The 24,000-nt window shown below is 43.8% G+C and overlaps 1 pseudogene; it reads left to right on the plus strand.

Moving 5' to 3' along the window:
• LOC115184564 (macrophage mannose receptor 1-like) overlaps positions 1 to 24,000 on the plus strand; it is a 37,443-nt pseudogene that overhangs the window by 11,103 nt on the left and 2,340 nt on the right.

Consider the following 24,000-nt stretch of genomic DNA (forward strand, 5'->3'; position numbering starts at 1 on the left):
GGCTCAATGACTGACTGTGTGAGATCCCTGAAGGTACTGTAATGTATGGCTCAATGACTGGCTGTGTGAGATCCCTGAAGGTATTGTATGGCTCAATGACTGGCTGTGTGAGACCCCTAAAGGTAATGTATGGCTCAATGATTGGCTGTGTGAGATCCCTAAAGGTATTGCAATGTATGGCTCAATGACTGACTGTGTGAGACCCCTAAATGTACTGTAATGCATGGCTCAATGACTGACTGTGTGAGATCCCTAAATGTACTGTATTGTATGGCTCAATGACTGGCTGTGTGAGATCCCTAAAGGTATTGTATGGCTCAATGACTGGCTGTGTGAGATCCCTAAAGGTAATGTATGGCTCAATGACTGGCTGTGTGAGATCCCTGAAGGTAATGTAATGTATAGAGTCTCTCAGTCTGACTGTGGCTGCGTCTTAAATGGCACAAAAGACCATATATAAAATCAAATTAAATTGTATGTATTTGTCACATGTGCCGAATACAACAGATGTAGACCTTACAGTGAAATGCTTACTTACAAGCCCTTAATTAACCAACAATGCAGTTTAAAGAAAAACAAGTGTTCAGAAAGTATTTACTAAATAAACTGAAGTAAAAAAATGAATAAAGAAAACATTTAATTAAAAACAAAGAAAAAAAGATAATCTAAAAATAACAAATAATTAAAGAGCATCAATAAAATAACAGTAGCGACGCTATATGGGACTCCCGAGTGGCGCAGCGGTCTAAGGCACTGCATCTCAGTTGCCATACCAGGCGTTGATGCAACCAGTCAGGATGCTCTTGGTGGTGCAGCTTTAGAACTTTCTGAGGATCTGAGGATCCATGACACACCTTTTCAGCCTCCTGAGGGGAATAGCAGTGGTCGTGCCCTCTTCACGACTGTCTTGGTGTGGTTGGACCATGATAGTTTGTTGTTGATGTGGACACCAAGGAACTTGAAGCTCTCAACCTGCTCCACTACAGCCCCATCGATGAGAATTGGGGCGTGCTTGGCCCTCCTTTTCCTGTAGTCCACGATCATCTCCTTTGTCTTGATCACGTTGAGGGAGAGGTTGTTATCCTGGCACCACACTGCCAGGTCTCTGACCTCCTCCCTATAGGCTGACTCATCGTTGTCGGTGATCAGGCCTACCACTGTTGTGTCGTCAGCAAACTTAATGATGGTGTTGGAGTCATGCTTGGCCATGCAGTATTGAGTGAACAGGGAGTACAGGAGGGGACTGAGCCCGCACCCCTGAGAGGCCCCTGTGTTGAGGATCAGCGTGGCAGATTTGTTGTTACTTACCCTTACCACCTGGGGGCGGCCCGTCAGAAAGTCCAGGATCCAGTTGCAGAGGGAGGTGTTTAGTCCCAGGGTCCTTAGCTTAGTGATGAGCTTTGAGGGCACTATGGTGTTGAACCCTGAGCTGTAGTCAATGAATAGCATTCTCACGTAGGTGTTCCTTTTGTCCAGGTGGGAAAGGGCAGTGTGGAGTGCAATAGAGATTGTGTCATCTGTTGGGTCGGTATGCAAATTGGAGTGGGTCTAAGGTTTCTGGGTAATGGTGTTGATGTGAGCCATGACCAGCCTTTCAAAGCACTTCATGGTTATAGACGTGAGTGCTGCGGGTCGGTCGTCATTTAGGCAGGTTACCTTGGTGTTCTTGGGCACAGGCATTATGGCAATCTGCTTGAAACATGTTTCATGTTACAGACCCGGTTAGGGACAGATTGAAAATGTCAGTGAATACACTTGCCAGTTGGTTAGCGCATGCTTGGAGTACACGTCCTGGTAATCCATCTGTCTCTGCGGCCTTGTGAGTGTTGACCTGTATAAAGGTCTTACTCACATCGGCTACGGAGAGTGTGATCACACAGTCATCCAGAACAGCTGGTGCTCTCATGCATGCTTCAGTGTTGCTTGCCTCAAAGCACGCATAGAAGCAATTTAGCTCATCTGGTAGGCTTGCGTCAATGGGCAGCTTGCGGCTGTGCTTCCCTTTGTAGTCTGTAATAGTTTGCAAGCCCTGCCACATCCGACGAGCATCGGAGCCGGTGTAGTGGGATTCAATCTTTGTCCTGTATTGACCCTTTGCCTGTTTGATGGTTCATTGAAGGGCATAGCGGGATTTCTGATTAGTTTCCGGGTTAGAGTCCTGCTCCTTGAAAGCAGCAGCTCTACTCTTTAGCTCAGTGCAGATGTTGCCTGTAATCCATGGTTGAGGTATGTATCCTTCTGGTTGAGGTATGTACATATGGTCACTGTGGGGATGACGTTGTCGATGCACTTATTGATGAAGCCATTGACTGATGTGGTGTACTCCTCAATGCCTCCGGAAGAATCCCGGAACATTTTCCAGTCTGTGCTAGCAGAACAGTACTCTAGCTTAGCATCTGCGTCATCTGAACACTTCCAAATCGAGCGAGTCACTGGTACTTCCTGCTTTAGTTTTTGCTTGTTAACAGGAATCAGGTGGATAGTTATGGTCAGATTTGCCAAATGGAGGGCGAGGGAAATCTTTGTAAGCGTCTCTGTGTGTGGAGTAAAGGTGGTCTAGTGTTTTTTTTCTCTGGTTGCACATGTAACATGCTGGTAGAAATGAGGTAGAACTGATTTAAGTTTCCCTGCATTAAAGTCTCTGGCCACTAGGTGTGCAATGAGGTTCTGGTCAAAAGTGCAACACTATAAAAGGAAGACATTCAGGATGTAGCGCCTCTGTCTGTGGGACGGAAGTATTTTAGTCGACCTCACGTGCATGATTAGTAACCTTACTGGGACCAGAAGGCTTTAGCTTAGTGAGCTAACACAGACTTCTCTCTCCTCTTCTCTTCTCCATTCTCCTCCTCTTTCTCTGTGGCATTACAGGAGTGACCCCACTACCTCCTCCCAACAACGCCATCCCTGGTAAGTCCCCTTGACAGTACGCATCCCATAGCTCCCAGGACTCCCTGGAAAATATTGGCAAGTGTTGATGAGTTGTCTATCACTCTTAAATTAATGAATAAATGAATGAGCTCACCACATTAAAAGTATAAATATTTTGAAGACGCATTGTGGTATGCTAGTGGGAACTTTGGAACACAGTCCAAACGGCCTTTGACAAGTCCCCTCAAGAGACCGATAGGACAAATCCCTGCTTGGTCTCTAGAGGGGACTTATCTGCTTGGTCTCTAGAGGGGACTTATCTGCTTGGTCTCTAGAGGGGACTTACTGCTTGGTCTCTAGAGGGGACTTATCTGCTTGGTCTCTAGAGGGGACTTATCTGCTTGGTCTCTAGAGGGGACTTATGTGCTTGGTCTCTAGTCTAGACCAAGCAGATAACTTATTTGAGTATTTTCTAATCCTGTCTAGAGTATAATGTGACAGAGGATGGCTGGCTGGAGTTTGGAGGCTCTCAATATTACTTTAATTCTGAACTGCTGGCCATGGAGGACGCCAGACACTACTGTCAGCAGAGGCATGGGGACCTTGTTGTTATCAACGGACTAACAGAAAATACATTTCTATGGAAAAAGGTAAACACCTATAGTTTCGCTATAGTCCTGCCTTCAAACACGTTGGCAGAGCTATATACACCAGTGGTGTAAAGTACTTAAGTAAAAATACTTTAAAGTACTACTTAAGTCGTTTTGGGGGGTATCTGTACTTTACTATTCATAATTTTTGACAACTTTTACTTTTACTTCAATACATTCCTAATGAAATTATGTACTTTTTACTCCATACATTTTCCCTCACACCCAAAGTACAATTTTGAATGCTTAGCAGGACAGGAAAAGGGTCCAATTCACACACTAATCAAGAGAACATCCCTGGTAATCCCTACTGCCTCTGATCTGACGGACTCACGGCCTCACGGAACACAAAGGCTTCGTTTGTATATGATGTCTCAGTGTTGGAGTGTGCACCTGGCTAGCCGTAAATAAGAAATATTTGCTCAATATAAGGAATTTGACATTTAGTTTTGATACTTAAGTATATTTAAAAACATACTTTTAGACTTTTACTCAAGAAGTATTTTACTGGGTGACTTTCATTTTATATTAAGGTATCTTTACTTTTACTCAATTATGATAATTGGGCAATTTTCCCACCACTGATATACACTGAATCCACAAAACATTAAGAACACCTTTCTAACATTGAGTTGCACCCCCTTTTGCCCTCAATTCGTCAGGGCTTGGACTCTACAAGGTGTCGAAACAGACGGTACCCCATGTTGACTCCATGACAGCTAGTTCCTAATGTTAATTGCTCTTTATTCAGATCAATAAAGAGCATTTGGGAATCCATTACATCGGGCTAACAGTTGATCTTGATCGCTCTTTCGGGTGAGTATAAAACGAGTAAAATAAGATTATCAAACAAATAAAAATAAAACGTTTTTTATATCACTTCTAAACTGGTGGTGTCAAACCGCTGTTCTATTGCTGCGTTCATGACATTTTAGAAACTCTGAAATACAAGCTTCCTTTCTGGGAGAAGTCAATTTAAAAGGCCCTCCAGTTGGAGACTTTTCAGACATGCTGAACTCTGACGTCAGCTACCAAGAACATAACTTGACAAAACATTATTTATCCCAATTTATTTGGACCTTTTATTTAACAATATAATTTGGATGAGAGCGTGATGGCTGCGCTTTTTGTTCATGGTTGGCGTAGCTACTTAGAAATTAGCCAGTTGACGTTCTCAGCCAGGTCAAAGCATGTGAATGCACACAACTCATTGTGCCGTGTTTAGAAGTTGTATTTCTGAACATTCCGGCATTGCAAGAACGCAGCATATTTTCTGTGTATTGTCCGTGTTCTTTCTGTGTTCCATGTTTCGTGCAGAGGAGAAGCCACGGCAGGCCATGCTGGGCAGAGGCCCTGCCAGATTGAATACTGGCCCACCCAATTAGGATGGCTTAAAATATAAAAATTGAAATAAATTATTTTGATTTGTTGTTTGTATTACTTCCTGACTAATCAGAAATGTTGAAAATGCAGTAGGAGGTTCCAGGGATACCCCACTACCATATACATACAGTTCCTTCAGAAAGGATTCATACCCCTTGATTTATTCTTCATTCTGTTGATACAGCCTGAATTCAAAATGGATTAAATAGTATTTTTTCTCTCACAAATCTACACACAATACCCCATAATGACAAAGTACAAACTTGTTTTTAGAAATGTTTACACATTTATTGAAAATACAGACATATCTCATTTACATAAGTATTTACACCTCTTGAGTGAATACATGTTAGAATCACACTTGGCAGCGATTACAGCTGTGAGTCTTTCTGGGTAAGTCTCTAAGAGCTTTTCACACCTGGATTCTGCAACATTTGCCCATTATTCTTTAAAACATTATTCAAGCTCTGTCAAATTGGTTGTTGATCATTGCTAGACAACCATTTTCAGGTTTTGCCCTAGATTTTCAAGTAGATTTAAGTCAAAACTTTAATATCGGCCACTCAGGAACATTCGCTGTCTTCTTGGTAAGCAAACCTCCAGTGTAAATTTGGCCTTGTGTTTTAGGTTGTTGTTCTGCTGAAAGGGGAATTCGTCTCCCAGTGTCAGGTGGAAAGCAGACTGAACCAGGTTTTCCTCTAGGATTTTGCTTGTGCTACGCTCCATTCCTTTTATCCTGAAAACCTCCCCAGTCCTTAACGATGACAGGCATACCCATAACATGATGCAGCCACCACTATGATTGAAATATGAAGAGTGGTACTCAGTGATGTGTTGTATTGGATTTTCCCCAAACATAACACTTTGTATTCAGGACAAAAAGTTAAACGCTTTGCCAAATTACTTTAGTGCCTTGTTGACTTATTTTTTATTCAGTACAGGCTTCCTTCTTTTCATTATATCATTTAGGTTAGTATTGTGATTGTTGATCCATTCTAAGTGTTCTCCTATCACAGCCATTACACTGGTTTAATGTCACCATTGGCCTCATGGTGAACTCCCTGAGCGGTTTCCTTCCTCTCCAGCATCTTAGTTACGGACGCATGTATCTTTGTAGTGACTGGGTGTACACCATCCAAAGTGTAATTAATAACTTCACCATGCTCAAAGGGATATTCAATATCTTATGTTTTGTGTTCTGAGTTCACATGTTCTGTGTTCTTGAATTCTTGTGTTCTGAGTTAATGTGTTCTGTGTTCTTGAATTCTTGTGTTCTGAGTTATTGTGTACTGTGTTCTGTCCAGGTGGATGGACGGTTCCCCAGTAGTATTCCAGAGATGGGACAACAACCAGCCGGACTTCAAGAACAACGATGAGAACTGTGTTGCCAGCTACAATGGTGAGCTAAAGATGAAATGTGGCCCAAAAATGTTACTCTCTTATAAGAACTTCCATTCAGTTATTTTCATTCTGAATCTTGGAGCTGGTTACCACATAACTCAATGGCATGACTAGGTCTACTATAACTGTGTGTTCAGGTTTCTAGCATGACTATAACTGTGTGTTCAGGTTTCTGGCATGACTATAACTGTGTGTTCAGGTTTCTGGCATGACTATAACTGTGTGTTCAGGTTTCTGGCATGACTATAACTGTGTGTTCAGGTTTCTGGCATGACTATAACTGTGTGTTCAGGTTTCTGGCATGACTATAACTGTGTGTTCAGGTTTCTGGCATGACTATAACTGTGTGTTCAGGTTTCTGGCATGACTATAACTGTGTGTTCAGGTTTCTGGCATGACTATAACTGTGGCACTGAAATGAGGTCCATCTGTGAGAGGAGTGGTTCCCCCCCAGTGAACAGCACCGTGCCCCCTACTGCCCCCCCCACAGGAGGCTGCCCCCCGGAATGGATCCTCTACCAGTCTAAGGTCAGTAAGAGGAGAGAATGGATCCTAAGGTCAGAGATCAAAGGTTACACAGGAGGAGTGATATAATCATAATTATGTGATAATAATATTTTAACCTCTCTGGGCCAGTGGGACGCTTGCGTCCCACCTACTCAACAGCCAGTGGAATCCCGAGGCGCGATATTCAAATACCTTAGAAATGCTATTACTTCAATTTCTCAAACATATGACTATTTTACACCATTTTAAAGACAAGACTCTCGTTAATCTAACCACACTGTCCGATTTCAAAAAGGCTTTACAACGAAAGCAAAACATTAGATTATGTCAGCAGAGTACCCAGCCAGAAATAATCAGACACCCATTTTTCAAGCTAGCATATAATGTCACATAAACCCAAACCACAGCTAAATGCAGCACTAACCTTTGATGTTCTTCATCAGATGACACACCTAGGACATTATGTTATACAATACATGCACGTTTTGTTCAATCAAGTTCATATTTATATCAAAAAACAGCTTTTTACATTAGCATGTGACTAGCATGTGACTAGCATTCCCACCGAACACTTCCGGTGAATTTACTAAATTACTCACGATAAACGTTCACAAAAAACATAACAATTCTTTTAAGAATTATAGATACAGAACTCCTATATGCACTCGCTATGTCCGATTTTAAAATAGCTTTTCGGTGAAAGCACATTTTGCAATATTCTGAGTAGATAGCCCAGCCATCACAGGCTAGCTTTTTTGACACCCACAAAGTGTGGTACTCACCAAACTCCGATTTACTATTAGAAAAGTTTGATTACCTTTGGTGTTCTCCGTCAGAATGCACTCCCAGGACTTCTACTTCAATAACAAATGTTGGTTTGGTCCCAAATAATCCATAGTTATATCCAAATAGCGGCGTTTTGTTCGTGCGTTCAAGACACTATCCGAAGGGTAAATAAGGGTGACGCGCCCGACGCGTTTCGTGACAAAAAATGTCTAAATATTCCATTACCGTACTTCGAAGCATGTCAACCGCTGTTTAAAATACATTTTTATGCCATTTTTCTCTTAAAAAAGCGATAATATTCCGACCGGGAGTGGTTGTTTACGTTCAAAGAGAGAGAAAGTAAACATGGTGTCAGCTCGGGCACGCGCACCCCAGTGTCATTGTTCTCAGATCGACCACTTACAAAATGCGCTAATGTTTTTCAGCCAGGGCCTGCAAAGCCACCATTCAGCTTTCTGGCGCCTTCTGAGAGCCTATGGGAGTGTTAGAAAATTTCACGTCATGCCAGAGATCCCCTGTTTTGGTTAGAGATGATCAAGAAGGCCATGAAATGGTCAGAGAGAGCGCTTCCTGTTTGGAATCTTCTCAGGTTTTGGCCTGCCAAATGAGTTCTGTTATACTCACAGACACCATTCAAACAGTTTTAGAAACTTTAGGGTGTTTTCTATCCAAATCAAATTATATGCATATTCTAGTTACTGGGCAGGAGTAGTAAACAGATTAAATCGGGTACGTTTTTTATCCGGCCGTGCAAATACCGCCCCCTAGCCCCAACAGGTTAAATGTCTTTCACATGAAAACAGACGATACAGTTTTACAACATGCTTTGAGAATGGAAGTCTAACTCAAAGTGTTTGCCTATAATCAATCAACTTGATTAATTGCTTATTGATTTATTTATAGTGCTACAAACTGACTGGATACCGGGAACCTAGAACCTGGCTCGAGGCCAGATCGTTCTGCCAATCCATGGGAGCTAACCTGGCGTCCATCACCAATAGGCGGGAGCAAGGTGAGATTATTTTAACGTCTATGGAGCTGCTCATGCTGTCACAGACTCTATAATGACACAGATATAAGGATGAGTCCTCTATCTATCTCTATGGAGCTGCTCATGCTGTCACAGACTCTATAATGACACAGATATAAGGATGAGTCCTCTATCTATCTCTATGGAGCTGCTCATGCTGTAACAGACTATATAATGACACAGATATAAGGATGAGTCCTCTATCTATCTCTATGGTGCTGCTCATGCTGTCACAGACTATATAATGACACATATATAAAGATGAGTCCTCTATCTATCTCTATGGTGCTGCTCATGCTGTCACATATGCTATAATGAAACAGATATAAGGATGAGTCCTCTATCTATCTCTATGGTTGCAGCGTTTCTGACGACCCAGATGACTTCTGGTGCTACTGACCTGTGGATTGGACTGAGTAACTTAAACCGGGACGCGTTTGTTTGGACCGATGGCCAGGCAGTCAAATACTTAAACTTCGATTTCATGAAGGTACGCATGTACACACATTTACCTAAGCAATGAGGGCCGAGGGTTGTGTTCCACGGCCAATATACCACAGCTGGTCGTAGGCATGACGACCAAGCAGACATTTACACATTTAAACATAAACAAAACATTCACATAAGACATAATCAATGTTCCCGCCTAAACTGCAGAAAAGCACGAGATTGAACTTCACTCACCTTTCTCTAGTTTTCCTCTTCAGTTAACAGTGTTTCGCTCTACTGTGGGAATTGTAATCGAATCAGCACAATGTTAGCCAATTTTAATGTAAAATACCGACACAAAACGAACTATGCAAGACTTAGTATGCAAAACTAACTGTGCAAGAGATTTTCTTGTAGGCAGAGCTCATTGGAGTAGGATTCTATTGACAGGCAGGACTCAGCCTGTACTCTACACAGACCGGTGCCACATTACCAATCAGAGCTGCAGTAGGCCTATAAGCAAATAGCCATATATGGATCTGTGCCGTTCACTGTGTTTAGGCTACAGTACGAGCGGTCGGTTGTAGATGCTCTTGTTCTGAGATCAAAGAGAGAGCTACATGTAGCCACCGGTGTATGTTTTGCTAGTTAGCTAGTTATTAGCCCAGTTCTAGCTCATTTCCAGTCAACAGTTTCAATAAGCATTTCTCTACGTCTGGCCATGCTTTCCACCTGGTTACCCCAACCCCGGCCAACAGCTCAGCACCCAGCACCCACCCCCTCCCCGCTTCTCCTTCGCCCAAATCCAGACAGCTGATGTTCTGAAAGAGCTGCAAAATCTGGATCCCTGCAAATCAGCTGGGCTAGAAAATCTGGACCCTCTCTTCTTAAAATTATCCGCCGCCATTTTTGCAACCCCTATTACAAGTCTGTTCAACATCTCTTTCGTATCGTCTGAGATTCCTGGAGATTGGAAAGCGGCCGCGGTCATCCCCCTCTTCAAAGGGGGTGACACTCCAGACCTAAACTGTTACAGACCTATATCTATCCTGCCCTACCTTTCTAAAGTCTTCGAAAGCCAAATGAACAAACATATCACCGACCATTTCGAATCTCACCGTACCTTCTCCGCTATGAAATCTGGTTTCTGAGCTGGTCATGGGTGCACCTCAGCCACGCTCAAGGTCCAAAACGATATCATAACCGGTATCAATAACAGACAGTAGAGTGCAGCCATCTTCATCGAACTGGTCAAGGCTTTCGACTCTGCCAATCACCGTATTCTTATTGGCAGACTCAACAGCCTTGGTTTCTATAATGACTGCCTCCCCTGGTTCACCAACTACTTCTCAGACAGAGTTCATTATGTCAAATCAGAGGGCCTGTTGTCCGGACCTATGGCAGTCTCTATGGGGCTGCCACAGGTTGCAATTCTCGGGTCGACTCTCTTCTCTGTATACATCAAAGATGTCACTCTTGCTGCTGGTGATTTCTGATCCAACTCTACGCAGACGACATCATTCTGTATACATCTGATGCCCTTCTTTGGACACTGTGTTAACAAACCTCCAAACGGGCTTCAATGCCATACAACACTCCTTCCGTGGCCTCCAACTGCTCTTAATCGCTAGTAAAACGAAACTGATCGCTGCCCGCACCTGCCCACCCGACTAGCATCACTACTCTGGACGGTTCTGACTTAGAATATGTGGACAACTATAAATACCGCAGTGTCTGGTTAGACTGTAAACTCTCCTTCCAGACTCACATTAAGCATCTCCAATCCAAAATTAAATCTAGAATCGGCTTCCTATTTTGCAACAAAGCCTCCTTCACTCATGCTGTCAAACATACCCTCGTAAAACTGACTATCCTACCATTTCTTGACTTCAGCGATGTCATTTACAAAATAGCCTCCAACACTCTACTCAGCAAATTGAATGCAGTCTATCACAGTGCCATCCATTTTGTCACCAAAGCCCCATATACTACCCACAACTGTGACCTGTATGCTCTCGTTGGCTTCTCCTCGCTACATATTCGTCGCCAAACCCACTGGCTCCAGGTCATCTATAAGTCTTTGCTAGGTAAAGCTCTGCCTTATCTCAGCTCACTGGTCACTATAGCAACACCCACCTATAGCACGCGCTCCAGCAGGTATATTTCATTGGTCATCCCCAAAGCCAACACCTCTTTGGCCGCCTTTCCTTCCAGTTCTCTGCTGCCAATGATTGGAACGAACTGCAAAAATCACTGAAGTTGGAGGCTTATATCTCCCTCACTAACTTTAAGCGTCAGCTGTCAGAGCAGGTTACCGATCGCTGCAGCTGTACATAGTCCATCTGTAAATAGCCCATCCAACCAACCAACTACCTACCTCATCCCCATATTTGTTTTGTTTTCCTGCTCTTTTGCACACCAGTGTCACTACTTGCACATCCTCATCCTCATCTGCATATATCACTCCATTGTAAATCTGCTAAATTGTAATTACTTTCGCCACTTTTGGCCTATTTATTGCCTTACCTCGTTACTTCATTTGCACACACTGTATATAGACTTTTCTATTGTGTTATTGACTGTATGTTTTGTTTATTCCATGTGTAACTCTGTGTTGTTTTTGGTCGCACTGCTTTGCTTTATCTTGGCCAGGTCGCAGTTGTAAATGAGAACTTGTTCTCAACTGGCCGACCTGGTTAAATAAAGGTGAAATAAAATAATAACAATGGGGCAGTGGTTTCTTCCTACAAAAGTACAAAATGTGTGCATTTCTGTCCATCTTTGAATAGCCAGTCAGGTAAAGAGCTTTTTTTTATATCTTAAAGGGGCGGTGTTGTATTTTGAGACGGTCTTGAATAACCTCTTACATCTAGACGTTCCGCTAATGGAACACCTGCTCCAATATCCAATGATGGGCGTGGCGCGAAATACAAACTCCTCTAAAATCCAAAAACTTCAATTTTTCAAACATATGACTATTTTACACCATTTTAAAGACAAGACTCTCCTTTATCTAACCACACTGTCCAATTTCAAAAAGGCTTTACAGCGAAAGCAAAACATTAGATTATGTCAGGAGAGTACCCAGCCAGAAATAATCAGACACTCATTTTTCAAGCTAGCATATAATGTCACAAAAAACAAAACCACAGCTAAATGCAGCACTAACCTTTGATGATCTTCATCAGATGACAACCCTAGGACATTATGTTATACAATGCATGCATGTTTTGTTCAATCAAGTTCATATTTATATCAAAAAACAGCTTTTTTACATTAGCATGTGACGTTCAGAACTAGCATACCCCCCGCAAACTTCCGGTGAATTTACTAAATTACTCATGATAAACGTTCACAAAAAACATAACAATTATTTTAAGAATTATAGATACAGAACTCCTCTATGCACTCGATATGTCCGATTTTAAAATAGCTTTCGGTGAAAGCACATTTTGCAATATTCTCAGTAGATAGCCCAGCCATCACGGCTAGCCATTTAGACACCGACCAAGTTTAGCCCTGACCAAAGTCAGATTTACTATAAGAAAAATGTTATTACCTTTGCTGTCTTCGTCAGAATGCACTCCCAGGACTTCTACTTCAATAACAAATGTTGGTTTGGTCCCAAATAATCCATAGTTATATCCAAACAGCGGCGTTTTGTTCGTGCGTTCAAGACACTATCCGAATGGTAAAGAAGGGTTACGAGCACGACGCATTTCGTGACAAAACATTTCTAAATATTCCATGCTAATTTTCTCGTAAAAATCCGTTCAAAGACGATAGAATTAAAACATGGTGTCGTCTCGTGCACGAGCATGAGTCCCATTGTCCGCTGATAGACCACTTGGCAAAAGCGCAAATGTGTTTCAGCCTGGGGCTGCCTCGATATCATTCAGCTTTTTCCCGGGCTCTGAGAGCATATGTGAGCCGCAGGAAGTGTCACGTTACAGCAAAGATCCTCAGTCTTCAATAAACAGAGACAAGAAGAACAAGATCTTGTCAGAGAGGGCACTTCCTGTAAGGAATCTTCTCAGGTTTTTGCCTGCCATATGAGTTCTGTTATACTCACAGACACCATTCAAACAGTTTTAGAAACTTTGGAGTGTTTTCTATCCAAAGCTAATAATAATATGCATATTCTAGTTTCTGGGCAGGAGTAATAATCAGATTGAATCGGGTACGTTTTTTATCCGGCCGTGAAAATACTGCCCCCTAGTCATAACAGGATAAGCTAAGTAGCCAATAGGCAGAGGGTAGAATAATTTGTATGATTCTATGTAATAATTGTATGGGAATAATAACGTAAGATGTTTCTGGCATCAAACAACACATTCAGTCTGAAGGACAAGTGGATGAACAGGTTAATGTCAAGTCCTGCATGTCTCATGGAATGTAGGCCTATATTGAACACCACACATTGGTACAACTGTAACTTAAAGCAGGTACAGCCTCAGTGTTCACAGTAAAACTGTAACTTAAAGCAGGTACAGCCTCAGTGTTCACAGTAAAACTGTAACTTAAAGCAGGGACAGCCTCAGTGTTCACAGTAAAACTGTAACTTATAGTGGGTACAGCCTCAGTGTTCACCGTAAAACTGTATCTTATAGTGGGTACAGCCTCAGTGTTCACAGTAAAACTGTAACTTTTAGTGGGTACAGTCTGTGTTCACAGTAAAACTGTAACTTATAGTGGGTACAGCCTCAGTGTTCACAGTAAATGTGCACTGGAAGTTGGACATAATTTTCACAACTTTCAAGTTTGCGCAAAGCAGACCTTAAATTTGCTTAGTGGTGAAAAGTGAGTAAACATCTGACATAATATACACATACATTACAGCCTGGAACACTGTGTGGCACACTGGACATGATGTAGTAGTTTCCTTTGAGTTTAATTTGCTCATTTTATCCCTAAACCAGTAATGTTTCTTAATAAATACCTCTAATATATCATATTTTGTTTCGTAATTGTAGAGACTGTCGCAGATGTTCCCATCGGAATGGCATCACTATCGTCAGGTAAAGTCCCTTTAAACTTTAAGTAAACACAGAAGTACACACACAGGACCTAGTGAAAGTCTACACCTGCTTTGCAGAGTCTTCACATTTTGCTGCCTTAATTTAATTCCTTTTTTAATTAAATGTATGTTTTTTTCTGACAGATCTACACAAACCTATTCCACATATTCAAAGTGAAAGAAAGTTGGAGAAAATGTTTTAAATTCATAAAATAAACAAAGAATGTATTGATTGTGTATGTCTTCACACCCCACAGTTCATACTTGGTGGAAACACCCCAGAGTTCATACTTGGTGGAAACACCCCAGAGTTCATACTTGGTGGAAGCCTCTTTGGGGAAGGTGTCAGGATCAAAAGACATTACTTGAGCAGAGCCTAGGTAAAAAAGAAAAGGAAAGCTTACCTCCATCTTCTGAAAATCCTGGGACTATCCCAGGGACCAGACACCCTGGGACTATCCCAGTTACAAGAAACACTGGGACTATCCCAGGGACAAGAAACCCTGGAAATATCCAGGGACAAGAAACCCTGGGGCTATATCCATGGACAAGAAACCCTGGGGCTATCCATGGACAAGAAACCATGGGACTATCCCAGGGACAAGGAACCCTGGGACTATCCCAGGGACAAGAAACCCTGGGACTGTCCCAGGGACAAGAAACCCTGGGACTATCCCAGGGACAAGAAACCCTGGGACCATCCCAGGGACAAGAAACCCTGGGACTATCCCAGGGACAAGAAACCCTGGGACTATCTCAGGGACAAGAAACCCTGGGACTATCCATGGACAAGAAACCCTGGGACTATCCCAGGGACAAGGAACCCTGGGACTATCCCAGGGACAAGAAACCCTGGGACTAACCCAGGGACAAGAAACCCTAACCCTGGGACAATCCAGGGACACGAAACCCTAACCCTGGGACTATCCCAGGGACAAGAAAGCCTGGTACTATCCCATGGATAAGAAAGCCTGGGACAATCCAGGGACACGAATCCCTATCCCTGGGACTTTCCCAGGGACAAAAAACCCTGGGACTATCCCAGGGACAAGAAAGCCTGGGACTATCCAAGGGACAAGAAACCCTGGGACTATCCCAGGGACAAGAAACCCTGGGACTGCCCCAGGGACAAGAAACCCTGGGACTATCCCAGGGACAAGAAACCCTGGGACTATCCCAGGGACAAGAAACCCTGGGACTATCCCAGGGACAAGAAACCCTGGGACCATCCCAGGGACAAGAAACCCTGGGACTATCTCAGGGACAAGAAACCCTGGGACTATCCAGGGACAAGAAACCCTAACCCTGGGACTATCCCAGGGACTAGAAACCCTGGGACTATCCCAGGGACATGAAACCCTGGGACAATCCCAGCGACAAGAAACCCTAACCCTGGGACTATCCCAGGGACAAGAAAGCCTGGGACTATCCCAGGGACAAGAAAGCCTGGGACTTTCTCAGGGACAAGAAACCCTGGGACTATCCCAGGGACAAGAAAGCCTGAGACTATCCCAGGGACAAGAAACCCTGGGACTATGACAGGAAACCCTGGGACTATCCCAGGGACAAGAAACCCTGGGACTATCCCAGGGACAAGAAAGCCTAACCCTGGGACTATCCCAGGGACAAGAAAGCCTGGGACTATCCAGGGACAAGAAACCCTAACCCTGGGACTATCCCAGGGACAAGAAAGCCTGGGACTGTTCCAGGGACAAGAAACCCAGGGACTATCCCAGGGACAAGAAACCTTGGGACTAACCCAGGGACAAGAAACCCTGGGACTATCCAGGGACAAGAAACCCTAACCCTGGGACTATCCCAGGGACTAGAAACCCAAGGACTATCCCAGGGACATGAAACCCTGGGACAATCCAGGGACAAGAAAGCCTGGGACTATCCCAGGGACAAGAAAGCCTAATTGCACACATTTGAATGCCAAAGACACACCAGAATGGCTTTCCAGTAGGTGTTGAATGCTCCTGAATGTTACAGTCTCAGTTCTGACTTTAATCTGCTTAAAAAAACAGGAACAAAGTTTGAATATTGCTGTCCATCAAAGATTTCCAACCAAATTTGGATTAACAGGTTAATGTCAAGCCCTGCATGTGTTTTTCAAAAGTCTCATGGAATATAGGTCTATATTGAACACCACACATTCGCTGCTACTGAAGACTGAATGATAGAACAGCTATTTCCATGTTAAAATGTTATGGGATGCATTTTCTCCATTGTTTTTGATGGTAGGCCTCTCTGGTAGGCCAACATTATGATCAAAGAGCCAGAGTTGCCTACTTGTCCACTGTTAAAACTGTAACTTAAAGCAGGTACAGCCTCAGTGTTCACAGTAAAACTGTAACTTAAAGCAGGTACAGTCTCGGTGTTCACAGTAAAACTGTTACTTAAAGCGGGTACAGCCTCAGTGTTCACAGTAAAACTGTAACTTATAGTGGGTACAGCCTCAGTGTTCACAGTAAAACTGTAACTTATAGTGGGTACAGCCTCAGTGTTCACAGTAAACGTACGCTGGAAGTTGAACATAATTTTCACAACTTTCAAGTTTGAGCAAAGCAGACCTCAAATTTGCATAGTGGTGAAAATTGAGTAAACATTTGACATAATATACAGATACATTACAGCCTGGAACACTGGTTGGCACACTGGACATGATGTAGTAGTTTACTTTGAGTTTAATTTGCTCATTTTATCCCTAAACCAGTAATGTTTCTTAATAAATACCCCTAATATATCATATTTTGTTTCTTAATTGTAGAGACGGTCGCAGATTATAATATCGGAATGGCATCACTATCCTCCGGTAAAGTCCCTTTAAACTTTAAGTAAACACAGACGTACACACACAGGACCTAGTGAAAGTCTACACCTGCTTTGCAGAGTCTTCACATTTTGCTGCCTTAGAATTAAGTCAAAAAGGACTTCAATTATGATTTTTTCTGACAGATCTACATAAACCTATTCCACATATTCAAAGTGAAAGAATGTATTGATTGCGTATGTTTTCACACCCCAGGGTTCATACTTGGTGGAAGCCTCTTTGTGATAGGTGTAAGGATCAAAAGACATGACATGAGCAGAGCCCAGGTAAAAAAGAAAAGGAAAGCTTACCTCCATCTTCTGAAATCCCTGGGACTATCCCAGGGACAAGAAATCTTGGGACTATCCCAGGGACAAGAAAGCCTGAGACTATCCCAGGGACAAGAAACGTTGGGACTATCCCAGGGACAAGAAATCTTGGGACTATCCCAGGGACAAGAAAGCCTGGGACTATCCTAGGGACAAGAAAGCCTGGGAATGTCCCAGGGACAAGTTAGCCTGGGACTATCCCAGGGACAAGAAAGCCTGGGACTATCCCAGGTGACAAGAAAGCCTGGGACTATCCCAGGTGACAAGAAAGCCTGGGACTATCCCAGGGACAAGAAAGCCTGGGACTATCCCAGGGACAAGAAACCCTAACCCTGGGACTATCCCAGGGACAAGAAAGCCTGGGACTATCCCAGGGACAAGAAAGCCTGGGACTATCCCAGGGACAAGATAGCCTGGGACTATCCCAGGGACAAGAAAGCCTGGGACTATCCCAGGGACAAGAAAGCCTGGGACTATCCCAGGGACAAGAAACCCTAACCCTGGGACTATCCCAGGGACAAGAAACCCTAACCCTGGAAGTATCCCAGGGACAAGAAAGCCTAATTGCACACATTTGAATGCTAAAGACACACCAGAATGGCTTTCCAATAGGTGTTGAGTGCTCCTGAATGGTTCAGTCTCAATTCTGACTTTAATCTGCTAAAAAAACTGAAACAATGTTTGAATATTGCTGTCCATCAAAGATTTCCAACAAAATGTACTGTGCTTGAAGAGTTTTGACAAAAACAACGGATATATGTCGCGCTAAGAGTTGTGGTAAGTTGGTAGAATCTTATTGGAAATGTTCCACAGCTGTAATGGCTGCCTAAGGGGCTTCCACCAAGTAGTAACTCTGGGGGGGTGAAGACGTACGCTGTCAAGACATCCTCATTTACTATTTAATATATTGTATACACACATTTATACACAAACACAGATATCCACACACACCCACCGACACGCCTACTGTACATATGTTTAGATACATATTATTCTGAAACACATTGACTAAATCCCCATCGTTTACCTATTATTCTGAAACACATTGACTAAATCCCCATCGTTTACCTATTATTCTGAAACACATTTACTAAATCCCCATCGTTTACATATTATACTGAAACACTTTGACTAAATCCCCATCGTTTACCTATTATTCTGAAACACATTTACTAAATCCCCATCGTTTACATATTATACTGAAACACATTGACTAAATCCCCATCATTTACATATTATACTGAAACACATTGACTAAATCCCAGTCGTTACATATTATACTGAAACACTGACTAAATCCCCATCGTTTACATATTATACTGAAACACATTGACTAAATCCCAGTCGTTACATATTATACTGAAACACATTGACTAAATCCCAGTCGTTACATATTATACTGAAACACATTGACTAAATCCCCATCGTTTACATATTATACTGAAACACACTGACTAAATCCCCATCGTTTACATATTATGCTGAAACACATTGACTATATCCCCGTCGTTTACATATTATACTGAAACACTGTCTAAATCCCCGTCGGTTACATATTATACTGAAACACATTGACTAAATCCCCATCGGTTACATATTATCCTGAAACACATTGGGATTTAGTCAATCGTTTACATATTATGCTGAAACACATTGACTAAATCCCCATCGTTTACATACTATACTGAAACGCATTGACTAAATCCCCATCTTTTACATATTATACTGAAACACATTGACTAAATCCCTGTCGTTTACTTAGCTTTTTCTATCTCTAGAACAATGTCTTAATAAATACCATTTGGTTTTCTAATTGTAGTGGTACATGAATATGCTTTCCTCTCGGGCTAGTCAGGTAAGATCCATTTAAACAAACTATCACCATTCAAAATGAGAAATACACACAATAAATTGGATATAATAATATATTAAAAATGTATTATTTAAAGTGTTAGCCTTACATTTTGCTCAAAGCTCTACTATATGACAGAATTAAGTCTGTGACTGTGAATGTTGTCCATTATTGCTAATCTTTGTCTCAGTGTGCTGTGATGGCCAGTTCCTCCTCCATCTTGGGAAAATGGGAAACCAGGTCCTGCAACGACACATACGGCTTCATCTGTCAGCGCAAAGTTGGTGAGCAAAGACATTCTTCTATTTCCTCTTCTTTCTTTCTCCTCTTCTTTCTCTCTCATCCTCTTCATCCTCTTCTTCATCCTTCTTCTCGTCTCCATCCTCAGCCCTCTGATTTGTAATGTGACTAAGTGTTGCTCTGCCCTCCTAGACTCAGGCATCCCAGTCCCGGCCCCGACAGTGTTACCTAGAGGCTGGGTGAAGCTGGCCAACGACTCTTACAAGGTGCTGCCCCAGAACTGTACATGGCCCGAAGCCCGGATGCAGTGTGAGGCTGAGGAGGGCCAGCTGGCTAGCACCCTGGATGAACTGTCAGCAGCCTACCTGGAGCTGCAGGCTCTGAAGCTGCAGACACCACTGTGGATTGGACTCAATAGGAATGAGGTACAGTACAAGCTGTATCTTCAGGTGCCACAGACTCCTCATCAGAATAGGCAGGTTATTGGTACTGCTGGATTCTGGGTGAAACTTTGAACACTGCTATACTAGAGACATGATGGATCAGAAGTAATACTATAGTATCTGAGGGGTGATAGAGAATGGTTGTTACATCAGAAGTAACAAGGTGCTTCTACATCTGCATTGCTTGCTGTTTGGGGTTTTAGGCTGGGTTTATGTAGAGCACTTTGTGACATCAGCTGATGTAAGAAGGGCTTCATAAATTAAATTGATAGAAGTTAATGGTTATCTGTAGGAGCCAGATGGCTTTGGAATGTGCTGGGTGGACGGGAAGAAGTCAGGGGACTGCTGTAGGGGGATACGGGTGGGTTTCAACCACAGGGTCGTCTACAGCACCACAAAACGGTGTTCCTCTGAGATACAGCCTAGGTGTTCAGATTGTCAGGAAGGCTAGTGTACTGTAATATAACATGTTTTTATGCCAACGCGACTTACAGTCATGCGTGAAAACATTTTGGTATGGGAGGTGCCAGCAGGAATCAAACCCATGATAGTGAAGTTGGAAGCGCCATGCTCTACAAACTGACTTACAGCTGTAGTGGTTTGTCTTTTCAGACACAAGGCTACTTCAGGTGGATGGACGGCTGGCCCTTGAGCCTGGCCCGGTGGGCAACAGGCGAGCCCAGCAGAGACCGGCCCTGTGTCTACCTGGATGTGGAAGGCACCTGGAAGACAGCCCATTGTAACCACACCTACCCCAGTGTGTGCAAGCAGTCCACAGGTGAGACAGTCACTGAACCCGGTGTGTTAGTAGTCACCAGGTGAGACAGTCACTGACCTCAGTGTGTTAGTAGTCACCAGGTGAGACAGGTACCTACCCCAGTGTGTTAGTAGTCTCCAGGTGAGACAGTCACTGACCCCAGTGTGTTAGTAGTCACCAGGTGAGACAGTCACCTACCCCAGTGTGTTAGTAGTCACCAGGTGAGACAGGTACCTACCCCAGTCTGTTAGTAGTCACCAGGTGAAACAGGTACCTACCCCAGTCTGTTAGTAGTCACCAGGTGAAACAGGTACCTACCCCAGTGTGTTAGTAGTCACCAGGTGAGACAGGTAGCTACCACAGTGTGATAGTAGTCACCAGGTGAGACAGGTACCTACCCCACTGTGTTAGTAGTCACCAGGTGAGACAGTCTCCTACCCCAGTGTGTTAGTAGTCACCAGGTGAGACAGTCACCCACCCCAGTGTGTTAGTAGTCACCAGGTGAGACAGGTACCTACCTCAGTGTGTTAGTAGTCTCTTGGTGAGACAGGTACCTACCCCAGTGTGTTAGTAGTCACCAGGTAAGACAGGTACCTACCCCAGTGTGTTAGTAGTCACCAGGTGAGACAGGTACCTACACCAGTGTGTTAGTAGTCACCAGGTGAGACAGGTACCTACCCCAGTGTGTTAGTAGTCACCAGGTGAGACAGTCACCTACCCGAGCGTGTTAGTAGTCACCAGGTGAGACAGGCACCTACCCCAGTGTGTTAGTAGTCACCAGGTGAGACAGGCACCTACCCCAGTGTGTTAGTAGTCACCAGGTGAGACAGGTACCTACCCCAGTGTGTTAGTAGTCACCAGGTGAGACAGTCACCTACCCCAGTGTGTTAGTAGTCCCCAGGTGTGACCTGTACCTACCTCAATGTGTTCGTAGTCCCCAGGTGAGACAGTCTCCTACCCCAGTGTGTTAGTAGTCACCAGGTGAGACAGTCACCTACCCCAGTGTGTTAGTAGTCCCCAGGTGTGACCTGTACCTACCTCAATGTGTTCGTAGTCCCCAGGTGAGACAGGCTCCTTCCTCAGTGTGTTAGAAGTCCCCAGGTGAGACAGGTACATACCCGAGTGCTTTAGTAGTCCTCAGGTGAAACAGATACCTACCCCAGTGTGTTAGTAGTCACCAGGTGAGACAGGTACCTACCCTGGTGTGTTAGTAGTCACCAGGTGAGACAGGTACATACCCCAGTGTGTTAGTAGTCACCAGGTGAGACCGGTACCTACCCCAGTGTGTTAGTAGTCACCAGGTGAGACAGGTACCTACCCCAGTGTGTTAGTAGTCACTATGTGAGACAGGTACCTACCCCAGTGTGTTAGTAGTCACCAGGTGAGACAGGTACCTACCTCAGTGTGTTAGTAGTCACCAGGTGAGACAGGTACATACCCCAGTGTGTTAGTAGTCACCAGGTGAGACAGGTACCTACCCCAGTGTGTTAGTAGTCACTAGGTGAGACAGGTACCTACCTCAGTGTGTTAGTAGTCACCAGGTGAGACAGGTACATACCCCAGTGTGTTAGTAGTCACCAGGTGAGACAGGTACCTACCCCAGTGTGTTAGTAGTCACCAGGTGAGACAGGTACCTACCCCAGTGTGTTAGTAGTCACCAGGTGTGACAGTCTCCTACCCCAGCAGACCTATTTGTAGGTCCCTATTCAGCGCCGTAATCCCATACGCTAGTTTCTTCCAGAGAGGAGATCCTATTGGTGGATCCCTGTGCAGTGCTGTAATCCTATTGGTTGGTTCCCCCCATAGCTGTCCCGCCCACGGCCCCACCCCAGTACCCCGGGGTATGTGTCCAGGAGGAGGAGGATATCAGCGGTAGGAACAGCCCCTGGTCCTGGTTGCCTTTCCGAGGGCACTGCTACAGCTTCATCATTAACGACATTGAGTGGTCCGACGCCTCCACCAGCTGTATACGCAAAGGTAGGAGGAGCCTCAAAACCAAGGGTGTGTCAAAAAATGCCGCCCTATTGAATACCCGTGATTTCTGATAAGTTGACTTGGCAGGAGAGAGACGAGACTTGAGGCCATGTAACACATTTCATTCAGAACTCTTCAGGGTTCAAAATGCCAGATTTGATAGCAAGTTTCATCTTAGATCCAAGGGCATAGTACTTAGTGCACCTTCACTATTCCCTACATAGTGCACTACTTTTGATCAAGGCCCTATGCGGGGTACCGTTATAAAATGGAGCAATTTTGGACGGGGCCCATATCCCATTCTCTAACCCTTCTCCTCCAAGTGTGTACTGGTTGACTGGATTGGTGGAAGAAAGGTGTTTCAGTGTGTGTCCCACCTATCCAATGATGTAGTTCACAGACTGTTACACCTATCTAATGCTTTAGGATACAGACTATTACACTAATCTAATGCTTTAGGACACAGACTGATACACCTATCTAATGATGTAGGACACAGACTGATACACCTATCTAATGATGTAGTACACAGACTGATACACCTATCTAATGATGTAGTACACAGACTGTTACACCTATCTAATGCTTTTACATCCTGGCGTGGAGTGAGATGGTGAACGCTTCAGGGAGAAAAGGAGACAACTGGAATTGGGATCCAGTATTCCATGAACTCTGCACTTCTTTGGACAGAACAAACCGTAAAGAAAGTAAATGGAGAAGCATTAATACGAATATTGTGTGTGAAGGGGCGTCTCTGGTGAGCATCGAGGATCCTGCCGAACTCCGCTTCATAAAGAGCAACCTGGAGTTTCTGAAAGACAGCTACTCTTCCTTCTGGATAGGCCTGTTCAAAACACACCTAGGTAACTACCAATCCTTCTAGATAGGCCTGTTCAAAACACACCTAGGTACCTACCAATCCTTCTAGATAGGCCTGTTCAAAACACACCTAGGTAACTACCAATCCTTCCAGATAGACCTGTTCAAAACACACCTAGGTAACTACCAATCCTTCTAGATAGAAAGGCCTGTACAAAACACACCTAGGTAACTACCAATCCTTCTAGATAGGCCTGTTCAAAACACACCTAGGTACCTACCAATCCTTCTAGATAGGCCTGTTCAAAACACACCTAGGTAACTACCAATCCTTCCAGATAGACCTGTTCAAAACACACCTAGGTAACTACCAATCCTTCTAGATAGAAAGGCCTGTACAAAACACACCTAGGTAACTACCAATCCTTCTAGATAGGCCTGTTCAAAACACACCTAGGTACCTACCAATCCTTCTGGATAGGCCTGTACAAAACACACCTAGGTAACTACCAATCCTTCCAGAGAGGCCTGTACAAAACACACCTAGGTAACTACCAATCCTTCTGGATAGGCCTGTTCAAAACACACCTAGGTAACTACCAATCCTTCCAGAGAGGCCTGTACAAAACACACCTAGGTAACTACCAATCCTTCTGGATAGGCCTGTTCAAAACACACCTAAGTAACTACCAATCCTTCTGGA

Source organism: Salmo trutta, unplaced genomic scaffold (genome assembly GCF_901001165.1).
Source record: "Salmo trutta unplaced genomic scaffold, fSalTru1.1, whole genome shotgun sequence".
NCBI classification, from domain to species: Eukaryota; Metazoa; Chordata; class Actinopteri; order Salmoniformes; family Salmonidae; genus Salmo; species Salmo trutta.